This window comes from Palaemon carinicauda, chromosome 13 (genome assembly GCF_036898095.1).
Source record: "Palaemon carinicauda isolate YSFRI2023 chromosome 13, ASM3689809v2, whole genome shotgun sequence".
NCBI classification, from domain to species: Eukaryota; Metazoa; Arthropoda; class Malacostraca; order Decapoda; family Palaemonidae; genus Palaemon; species Palaemon carinicauda.
Window position 1 is genome coordinate 3543135 of NC_090737.1, and position 10000 is coordinate 3553134.

A 10000-nucleotide genomic window follows, 5' to 3' on the forward strand; every position below is an offset into this window, starting at 1 on the left:
ATTAATTAACGCCATCATTAACAAAATAAATCGATCATAATGAATGTGGATTTTTTCCGGGATGTAGTGTAGGCCTACACAAAACGCATATCAAGTAAAAAGGAATATGTTTTATCAGTTTCATAAGCATTTGGATTCCATAGCCAAACAACATTGAAGGAGTGTTTGCCTCTCGCATGATTTCAGTAGACCAAATTTATGTCATTATTCCAGTCAATTTTTTTTTCAAAGAAGTACAGAAGTACACAAAGAATATATGGAGCTAACATTTCATAGAAACAGATGCAGATTATTATTATTATTATTATTATTATTATTATTATTATTATTATCACTTGCTAAGCTACAACCCTAGTCGGAAAAGCAAGATGCTATAAGAGCAAGCACTCCAACAGGGAAAGGATAGCCCAGTGAGGAAATGAATTGAAGAAATAGATGAACTACATGACATTTAATGAATGATTTACATGAAATGTGTATGTATGTGCCATAGTTTTCACTGATATCCATGAAATTGCTCAAATACTGTCTTCCTTTCCTTGGTCTTTGTGCTGCAGAATGCCCAGCCAACAGGTATGGCAACCAATGCAGCCATTGGTGCCCCGATTGCATGCACGGAGGTATTTGTGATGCCAAGACTGGAAAATGTGTCTGTCCTCCTGGATTGAGAGGGGAATTGTGTGAGGAAGGTGAGGTCTTATATGTTTTCCTCAGCTTCACTTCAACCAGACGAGTTACAGGAGATGTCTGTTTATTAAATGACTCTTGTATTGCCATTGTAGTTGGAGCTTGTGGATTACGATACTTCACAGACGCTTGAACTTTCTATACCTGATCTGCTCCATGTCCTAAACCTTGTGATTTCAACCTTGTCTCCTTTCTTTTTCTTGTGGATTACAATACTTCACAGACGCTTGAACTTTCTATATCTGATCTGTTCCATGTTCTAAGCCTTGTGACTTTACCCTTGTCTCCTTTCTTTTTTTTTTGTGGATTACAATACTTCACAGACGCTTGTACTTTCTATACTTAATCTGCTCCATGTTCTAAACCTTGGGATTTCAACCTTGTCTCCTTTCTTTTTTTGTGGATTACAATACTTCACAGACGCTTGGACTTTCTATACCTGATCTGCTCCATGTTCTAAACCTTGTGATTTCAACCTTGTCTCCTTTCTTTTTCTTGTGGATTACAATACTTCACAGACGCTTGAACTTTCTATATCTGATCTGTTCCATGTTCTAAGCCTTGTGACTTTAACCTTGTCTCCTTTCTTTTTTTTTTTTGTGGATTACAATACTTCACAGACGCTTGTACTTTCTATACTTAATCTGCTCCATGTTCTAAACCTTGTGATTTCAACCTTGTCTCCTTTCTTTTTTTGTGGATTACAATACTTCACAGACGCTTGGACTTTCTATACCTGATCTGCTCCATGTTCTAAACCTTGTGATTTCAACCTTGTCTCCTTTCTTTTTCTTGTGGATTACAATACTTCACAGACGCTTGAACTTTCTATATCTGATCTGTTTCATGTTCTAAGCCTTGTGACTTTAACCTTGTCTACTTTCTTTTCTTTTGTGGATTACAATACTTCACAGACGCTTGTACTTTCTATACTTAATCTGCTCCATGTTCTAAACCTTGTGATTTCAACCTTGTCTCCTTTCTTTTTCTTGTGGATTACAATACTTCACAGACGCTTGAACTTTCTATATCTGATCTGTTCCATGTTCTAAGCCTTGTGACTTTAACCTTGTCTACTTTCTTTTCTTTTGTGGATTACAATACTTCACAGACGCTTGTACTTTCTATACTTAATCTGCTCCATGTTTTAAACCTTGTGATTTCAACCTTGTCTCCTTTCTTTTTCTTGTGGATTACAATACTTCACAGACGCTTGAACTTTCTATATCTGATCTGTTCCATGTTCTAAGCCTTGTGACTTTAACCTTGTCTACTTTCTTTTCTTTTGTGGATTACAATACTTCACAGACGCTTGTACATTCTATACCTGATCTGCTCCATGTTCTAAACCTTGTGATTTCAACCTTGTCTTCTTTCTTTTTCTTGTGGATTACAATACTTCACAGACGCTTGAACTTTCTATATCTGATCTGTTCTATGTTCTAAGCCTTGTGACTTTAACCTTGTCTACTTTCTTTTCTTTTGTGGATTACAATACTTCACAGACGCTTGTACATTCTATACCTGATCTGCTCCATGTTCTAAACCTCGTGATTTCAACCGTGTCTCCTTTTTATTTTTGTGATCTAATTATAAGTGAGAATCACTAGTAACCAATTCCTTGTTTCTCTCCCTTTCTGACAGCATGCAAAGGCGACCAAATCCTCAACTCGTGTACCATAAATCCAGGGGTAACAAGTAATATACAGATCTGTTTACCTTCTCCATACGGTTGTTCGTGCGCTCCAGGCAAGAAAGGCTACTGGTGCAATGCAGGTAATATTATTTTATTCATTTTTTTTCATTCCTAAAAGCCTCTTTGAACTAACATCCATTACCTACCCACGATCACATTATTATTATTATTATTATTATTATTATTATTATTATTATTATTATTATTATTATTGTTGTTGTTGTTAATAATAATATTATTATTATTATTTTTATTACTATCACTTGCTAAGCTAGAACCCTAGTTGGAAAAGCAGAACGCTATAAGCCAAGTGCTCCAACAGGGAAAATAGCCCAGTGAGGAAGGAAATAATGAAAAACTCCAAGAGAAGTTTAAGAACAATAATAACATTAAAATAAATCTTTCATATATAAGCTATAAAGACTTGAAAAAAGCAAGAGGAAGAGAAACAAGATAGAATAGTGTGTAATAACGGTAATTCTATTTTTTTTACTATTATTTTTAAAAGCCACTTCGAACTTCATTTTAATGTTGTTACCGTTCTTAAAATATTTAATTTTTCCTTGTTTCCTCTCCTCATTGGGCTATTTTCCTTGTTGGGGCTCATGGGCTTATAGAATCTTGCTTTTCCAACTAGGGTTGTAGCTTAGCAAATAATAATAATAATAATAATAATAATAATAATAATAATAATAATAATAATAATAATTAACGTCCTTTGCGTACTTACGATCACATCATACGCCTTATGAAATATGCTGAAGATACTAACATTAATCTCTGGCACCGTCATTCAATTAGTTCGTTATGCATATTGCATAAGATTTTTCATAATTCTGATCATCCTTTGCACTCACATCTTCCCGGACAGTTCCAGCCTGTTTGTATTACTGACATGCCATTAATTCTAATAGTGAGACCTTCTCCATCATAGGGCTTAATACTACGCAGTATTCTAGAAGTTTAATTCCAGCTGTGACCAAGTTGTGGGATGATCTTCCTAATAGGGGAGTTGAATCAGGAGAATTTCAAAAGTTCAAACTTGCAGCAAATGTTTTTTTATGTTGAACAGGCTGACATAGGTCTTTTTATAGTTTACATATGAAAGATCTATCTTAATATTGTTACTGTTATTCAAACATTTTATTTTAATTGTTCTTTATTTCTCCTATACCTTATTTATTTCCTTATTTCCTTCCCTCTCTGACCTATTTTCCTTGTTGGAGCCGTTGGGCTTATAGCATCCTGCTTTTCCAACTAGAGTTGTAGCTTAGATAGTAACAATGATAATAAGATTTCAACTTCTCCTGAATTCATGTACGTAAAAATTCCCGAATATTATGTGTGTGTGCGTGTGTGTGTGTGCACATCCATCTAAATATTTGACAGTCATTTTTGATAGGTCGCGTACACTAGTATCCATATATTGTATATTTTATGGATACTTTTAAGTAATTACTCCATTTTTAATTTTATATATATTTGAATATATATCAAATGTATGCTGGTATCACGAACTTTTGTTTGGTTGTCTATGTTGACGATGTCAGTTCCAGGTCGTTTAGTGAGGAAACCAGGCTAGGTTTTTTTTTTTTATAATTCTAACTTGTGGCGAATTGTTTTAAATAATGAAAAAGTAATAGAGGAAAACAATAGCTTTGTATAATATGGCAGTTTATTATTATTATTATTATTATTATTATTATTATTATTATTATTACTTGCTAAGCTACAACCCTAGTCGGAAAAGCAAGATGCTATAAGCCCAGGGGCCCCAACAGGGAAAATAGCCCAGTGAGGAAAGGAAACAAGTGTTGTCAGGTGAATGAGGACAGAGGAGAATCCGTAAAGAATAGGCCAGATTATTCGGTGTATGTGTAGGCAAAGGGAAAGCGAACCGTAACTAGGGAGAAGGATCCAATGCAGTACTGTCTGACCAGTCAAAGGACCACATAACTCTCTAGCGGTAGTATCGTGGTCTTGTAAACAAACCCCTTTTTTCCACTTTTCAGATTGTGATCCTGGTACCTGGGGAGTGAACTGTCTACAGAGATGTAATCACTGTGTGGGTGGAACTTGCAACAAAGTGACAGGAAAGTGTTCATCTGGTCGAGAAGATCCCTGTGCTGGAGGTAAGCTGATAAGTTCCCATTATTTATCTATATTGTGGTGGTCTATGTGGTAACGTCCCTGACTGGTGATCGCCAGACTGCGGTTCGAGTCCCGCTCAAACTCGTTAGTTCCTTTGGGCGCTGCAACTTTTCCCATCATTTATCTTTATTGTGGTGGCCTATTTGTTAACGTCTCTGACTGGTGATCGCCAGACTGCGGTTCGAGTCCCGCTCAAACTCGTTAGTTCCTTTGGGCACTGCAACTTTTCCCATCATTTATCTTTATTGTGGTGGCCTATTTGTTAACGTCCCTGACTGGTGATCGCCAGACTGCGGTTCGAGTCCCGCTCAAACTCTTTAGTTCCTTTGGGCGCTGCAACCTAGCCATCCTTGTGAACTAAGGATGGAGGTTTTGGGGGAGACTATAGTTCTATCTGCTGAGTCATCAGCAGCCATTGCCTGGCCCTCCTTAGTTCTAGCTTGGGTGGAAAGGGGGCATGGGCGCTGAACATATGTATGTATGGCCAGTCTCTAGGGCATTGTCCTGCTTGATAGGGTAATTTTATTTATTTTTCTTCAAATGAAAGGATGACTTTTTAAGATTTATTTTGCTTGAATCTAAAAGCGAAATTATTCCTGAACTTACAAACTTGATAGGCTCCAGGAAGCTGTTTGTGAGTCGAATGTTGTAAAATTTTGGCCTAGGGTAGGCCTAACCTTAATCCCATGCCTATGATTTCACACAGCGAAAGTTTACAAACAGTTCTGACAACATGGAATTGGCAACAATAGGCAAACCCTCTTTGATTGCAATTAATACTTTGTTGTTATTATTATTATTATTATTATTATTATTATTAGCTAAGCTACAATTCTATTATTATTCTTATTATTATTACTTCCTAAGCTACAACCCTAGTTGGAAAAGCAAGATGCTATAAGCCCGAGTAGTCCAAAAGTGAAAAATAGCCCTGTGAGGAAAGGAAATAAACTACAAGAGAAGTAATGAACAATTAAAATAAAATATTCTCAGAACAGTGACCATGAAATAAATCTTTCGTATATAAACTATAGAGAAACTTATGTCAGTCTGTTCAACATGAAAACATTTGCTGCAAGTTTGAACTTTTGAAGTTCTACTGATTCAACCACCCGATTAGGAAGATCATTCCACAACTCGGTCACAGCTGGAATAAAACTTCTAGACTGCATAAGTCAGCAAATAGATGGGTTACTGTTTCATATCAGGGTGTTACAAATGTGATTTTGCTTACTGTATAAAATGATATAATATTGTTTTATTACTTTACTTCTTTATCTTATCTTTGTTATTTTCAGTTGGATTTGTTTCTATCTCCAAATGTTTGTAAGTCGAGTGTTTGCCAGTCGAATGTTTGCAAGTCGAATATTTGTTAGTCGAATGTTTGTAAGTCGGATGTTTGTAAGTCGAATGTTTGCAAGTTGAATGTTTGCAAGTCGAATGTTTGTAAGTCGAATGTTTGCAAGTCGAATGTTTGCAAGTTGAATGTTTGCAAGTCGAATGTTTGTAAGACGAATGTTTGTAAAATCGAATGTTTGTAGTGTAAGTCGAATGTTTGTAAGTCGGATGTTTGTATGTCGAATGTTTGTAAATCGGATGTTTGGAGTGTAAGTCGAATGTTTGTAAATCGGATGTTTGTAAGTCAAATGTTTGTGAGTCGAATGCTTGTAAGTCAATTTGTAAGACGAATGTTTGTAAGTCGGATGTTTTACAAGTCTGTTTGTAAGTCGAATGTTTGTAAGTCGGATGTTTGTGAGTACAATGTTTGTAAGTCAAGTATTCGTAAGTTGAAATCTCTATGTATGTTTCAGGCCCCAAAGGATACCTCCGTTTCCGACAGGAACCGGACGTTAAACCGGATGAGGATCATGTAAACGTATCCTTTGTGAAGGAATTTGATGGGGAAGAACCAATTTCAAACGACATAATCTATCGAGTAGTTATTTAGGTGAGTTATAACCTTCCATATAAACCTTTTTTATTCATATATCTAAAGAGTTCAAATGTGGAACTTTGAACTTTTAATCTTGCAGAAAATTATTTTTGTTGAACAGGCTGATATGTCTCTTTTTATTGTTTATATATGAAATATTTGTTTTAATGTTATTACTTTTCTTAGAATATTTAATTTTAATTGTTCAATACTTCCCTTGTAGTTTATTTATTTCCTTATTTCCTTTCCTCACTGGGCTATAGTCTCTGTTGGAGCCTTGGGCTTAAAGCATTCTGCTTTTCCAAGTAGGGTTGTAACTTAGCTTATAATAATAGTAATAATAATAATAATAATAATAATAATAATAATAATAATAATAATAATAATAATAATGATAATAGTAATAATAATAATAATAATAATAATAATAATAATAATAATTCCTTCGATCAAAGGCATCCTTTTCCACCTAACTGCTTCTCTCCTTATCCTCCTTCACCTTATCCTAATTCTAATTCTAAGTCTCTGCCTCTCACTTGATCATCTCCCCTTTAGAGTTATCATGAATTATGTATGTATGTATGTATGTATGTATGAATGTATGTATGTATACATGTATTTATTCCTTTGCAACAGGAGAAGGACCAAAGCATGAACAATATGACAACCTCTAAAGAAAAAAAGGATTCCAAAACTGCGACTAAAATGTCGGTAACAATACGAGGCCTGACACCTGCCACCAACTACTATGCTGCTGTCTTGGTAAAGTTCCCATTAAATGACACAGTGTGCGAAATTGACGGCACCTTAAGGGGAGAGCGGATTCAGAAGAAATTGTTCACTACCATATGCCCTAAAGGTAAGAGCAATTCACATCGATGTTTCTAGATATTTCTAGTATTGTAAGTGATTCTGTCATTTAAGATATTGAAAAAGTTTTAAACATTAAATCCAGGAAAGTATAGCTTATCAATCTTACTGGCTCCATGAGAAACTCGAAATTAAATTTGAAGAAGATAGTTGTGGTTAGTTAAACATTAAATCCAGTAAAGTATGGCTTTTCAATCTTACTTGCTCCATGAGAAGAAACTTGAAATTAAATTTGAAGATAATTGTGGTTAGTTAAACATTAAATCCAGTAAAGTATGGCTTTTCAATCTTACTTGCTCCATGAGAAGAAACTTGAAATTAAATTTGAAGATAATTGTGGTTAGTTAAACATTAAATCCAGTAAAGTATGGCTTTTCAATCTTACTTGCTCCATGAGAAGAAACTTGAAATTAAATTTGAAGATAATTGTGGTTAGTTAAACATTAAATCCAGTAAAGTATGGCTTTTCAATCTTACTTGCTCCATGAGAAGAAACTTGAAATTAAATTTGAAGATAATTGTGGTTAGTTAAACATTAAATCCAGTAAAGTATGGCTTATCGATCTTACTTGCTCCATGAGAAACTTGAAACTAAATTTGAAGATGATTGTGGTTAGGTTGTTTCTACCATGGTTTGGCTTTCTCTTATGAGACAAAGAACTCAAAGAAGTTATTCGAGGTCTATATTCATAAATAAATTATTCTGGACAAAGAATATGCATGTAAAAGGTACCTCCCCTTAGAGCTATATTGAATCAGGATATGATGTCGAAAAAACGTCATTTATGGTAAGAAATCACCCATGACACTTTAGCTGATACTTCTGAGCGTGATGTAAAAACTGATTAATTATCTCTAATATTTCATGAGATGAAGAATTACCGAGGAATAGTCCTTCCTTGGCAACTTCAAAAGTTCAAAGTTGGAGCAAATGTTTTTATGTTGACCAGGCTGACATGAGTCTTTTTTTTATTGTTTATATATGACATATCTGTGTTTGACGTTATTAATAGTTTATATAGGACATATCTGTTTTGACGTTGTTACATGTTTTAGAATTATATATTGTTGATTTATTCTCATCATTTATTTATTTCTTTGTTTCCTTTCCTGACTAGGCTATTTTTCCCTGATGGAGCCCTTGGGCTTATAGCTTCTTGCTTTTCCAACTAGGGTTGTAGCTTGGCTTTTAATAATAATAATAATGACTAAATTTATAATGACTTTTTAATGGTTTGTCACAAATTTATGGAATATTGTTAAACGTTAGGAATTTATGAACAATTTTAATTTTCGTATTCCATCATGTTTTGTCAGAACTGAAATTCTGACATATGTCAGTTGTAAATTGTTTCTTTACCTTGCTGGAAAACTTATAGCTTTTAACCTTTGACGAAGTCATTACTTTAATAATTATCCTTTGTTTTCAGGGAAGATATCCAATATCATTACGGACTGGAAATCACAAGAAGGATTTAGCATCTCATGGAAAGTAAGCGTAAAAGAATTTCGTTGAATAACATTTATCGTTAGAGTTCTCTTGCTTGAGGGTACACCCGGGCACACTATTCTAACTATTTTTCTCTTATTCTTATTTGTTAAAGTTTTTATAGTTTATATAGGAGATAGTTATTTTAATGTTGCTACTGTTCTTAGAATATTTTATTTTTCCTTGTCTTCTTTCCTCACTGGGCTATTTTCCCTGTTGGAGGACCTTGGCTTATAGAATCTTGCTTTTCCAACTAGGATTGTAACTTAGTGAGTAATAATAATAATAATAATAATAATAATAATAATAATAATAATAATAATAATAATAATAATAATAATATTGTGACAATTTTAAATAATTTTATCTTGGTTTTAAGGGTAGGCCAATGCCCAAGAATAGCCATTCGATTATCCATGACAAGGGTATTTGCTTTGTGTCATACTTTTCTAGGAGATCATTGGGAATCAATTCATCTGTCAAGGTCCTAAAATTCTGTCAAAAGTACAGGAAAAATTATTTGATAATGCATGTCTCTCTCTCTCTCTCTCTCTCTCTCTCTCTCTCTCTCTCTCTCTCTCTCTCTCTCTCTCTCTCTCTCTCTTTATATATATATATATATATATATATATATATATATATATATATATATATATATATATATATATATATATATATATATATATATACTGTATATATAAATATAAATATATGCTGTATACATGTATATATATATATATATATATATATATATATATATATATATATATATATATATATATATACTGTATAATATATATATATTGTATATATATATATATATATATATATATATACATATATACTGTATAAATATATATATATATACTGTATATATATATATATATATATATATATATATATATATATATATATATATACTGTATATATAAATATAAATATATGCTGTATACATGTATGTATATATATATATATATATATATATATATATATATATATATATATATATATACTGTATAAATATATATATATATATAAATATATATATGTATATATACATATATATACTGTATATATATGTGTGTATATAGAGAATATATATATATATATATATATATATATATATATATATATATATATATATATGTATATTTATATATATTATATATATATG

The 10000-nt window shown here is 32.7% G+C and overlaps 1 protein-coding gene and 2 long non-coding RNA genes across 3 annotated transcripts in view; all 3 read left to right on the top strand.

Moving 5' to 3' along the window:
- Positions 1 to 689, top strand: part of LOC137651877 (uncharacterized) — a 2382-nt gene extending 1693 nt beyond the window's left edge. Inside the window, exon 3 of the long non-coding RNA XR_011046113.1 lies at positions 558 to 689. This is a non-coding gene — a long non-coding RNA (uncharacterized lncRNA). The remainder of the gene's footprint in view (positions 1 to 557) is intronic.
- The window catches only part of LOC137652555 (uncharacterized), a 167472-nt gene that overhangs the window by 136864 nt on the left and 20608 nt on the right, over positions 1 to 10000 (top strand). The gene's annotated exons all lie outside the window — the stretch shown is intronic.
- LOC137651878 (uncharacterized) lies at positions 2330 to 6458 on the top strand. Its single transcript, XR_011046114.1, has 3 exons — positions 2330 to 2463; positions 4396 to 4515; positions 6346 to 6458. It is a non-coding gene; the product is annotated as an uncharacterized lncRNA (long non-coding RNA).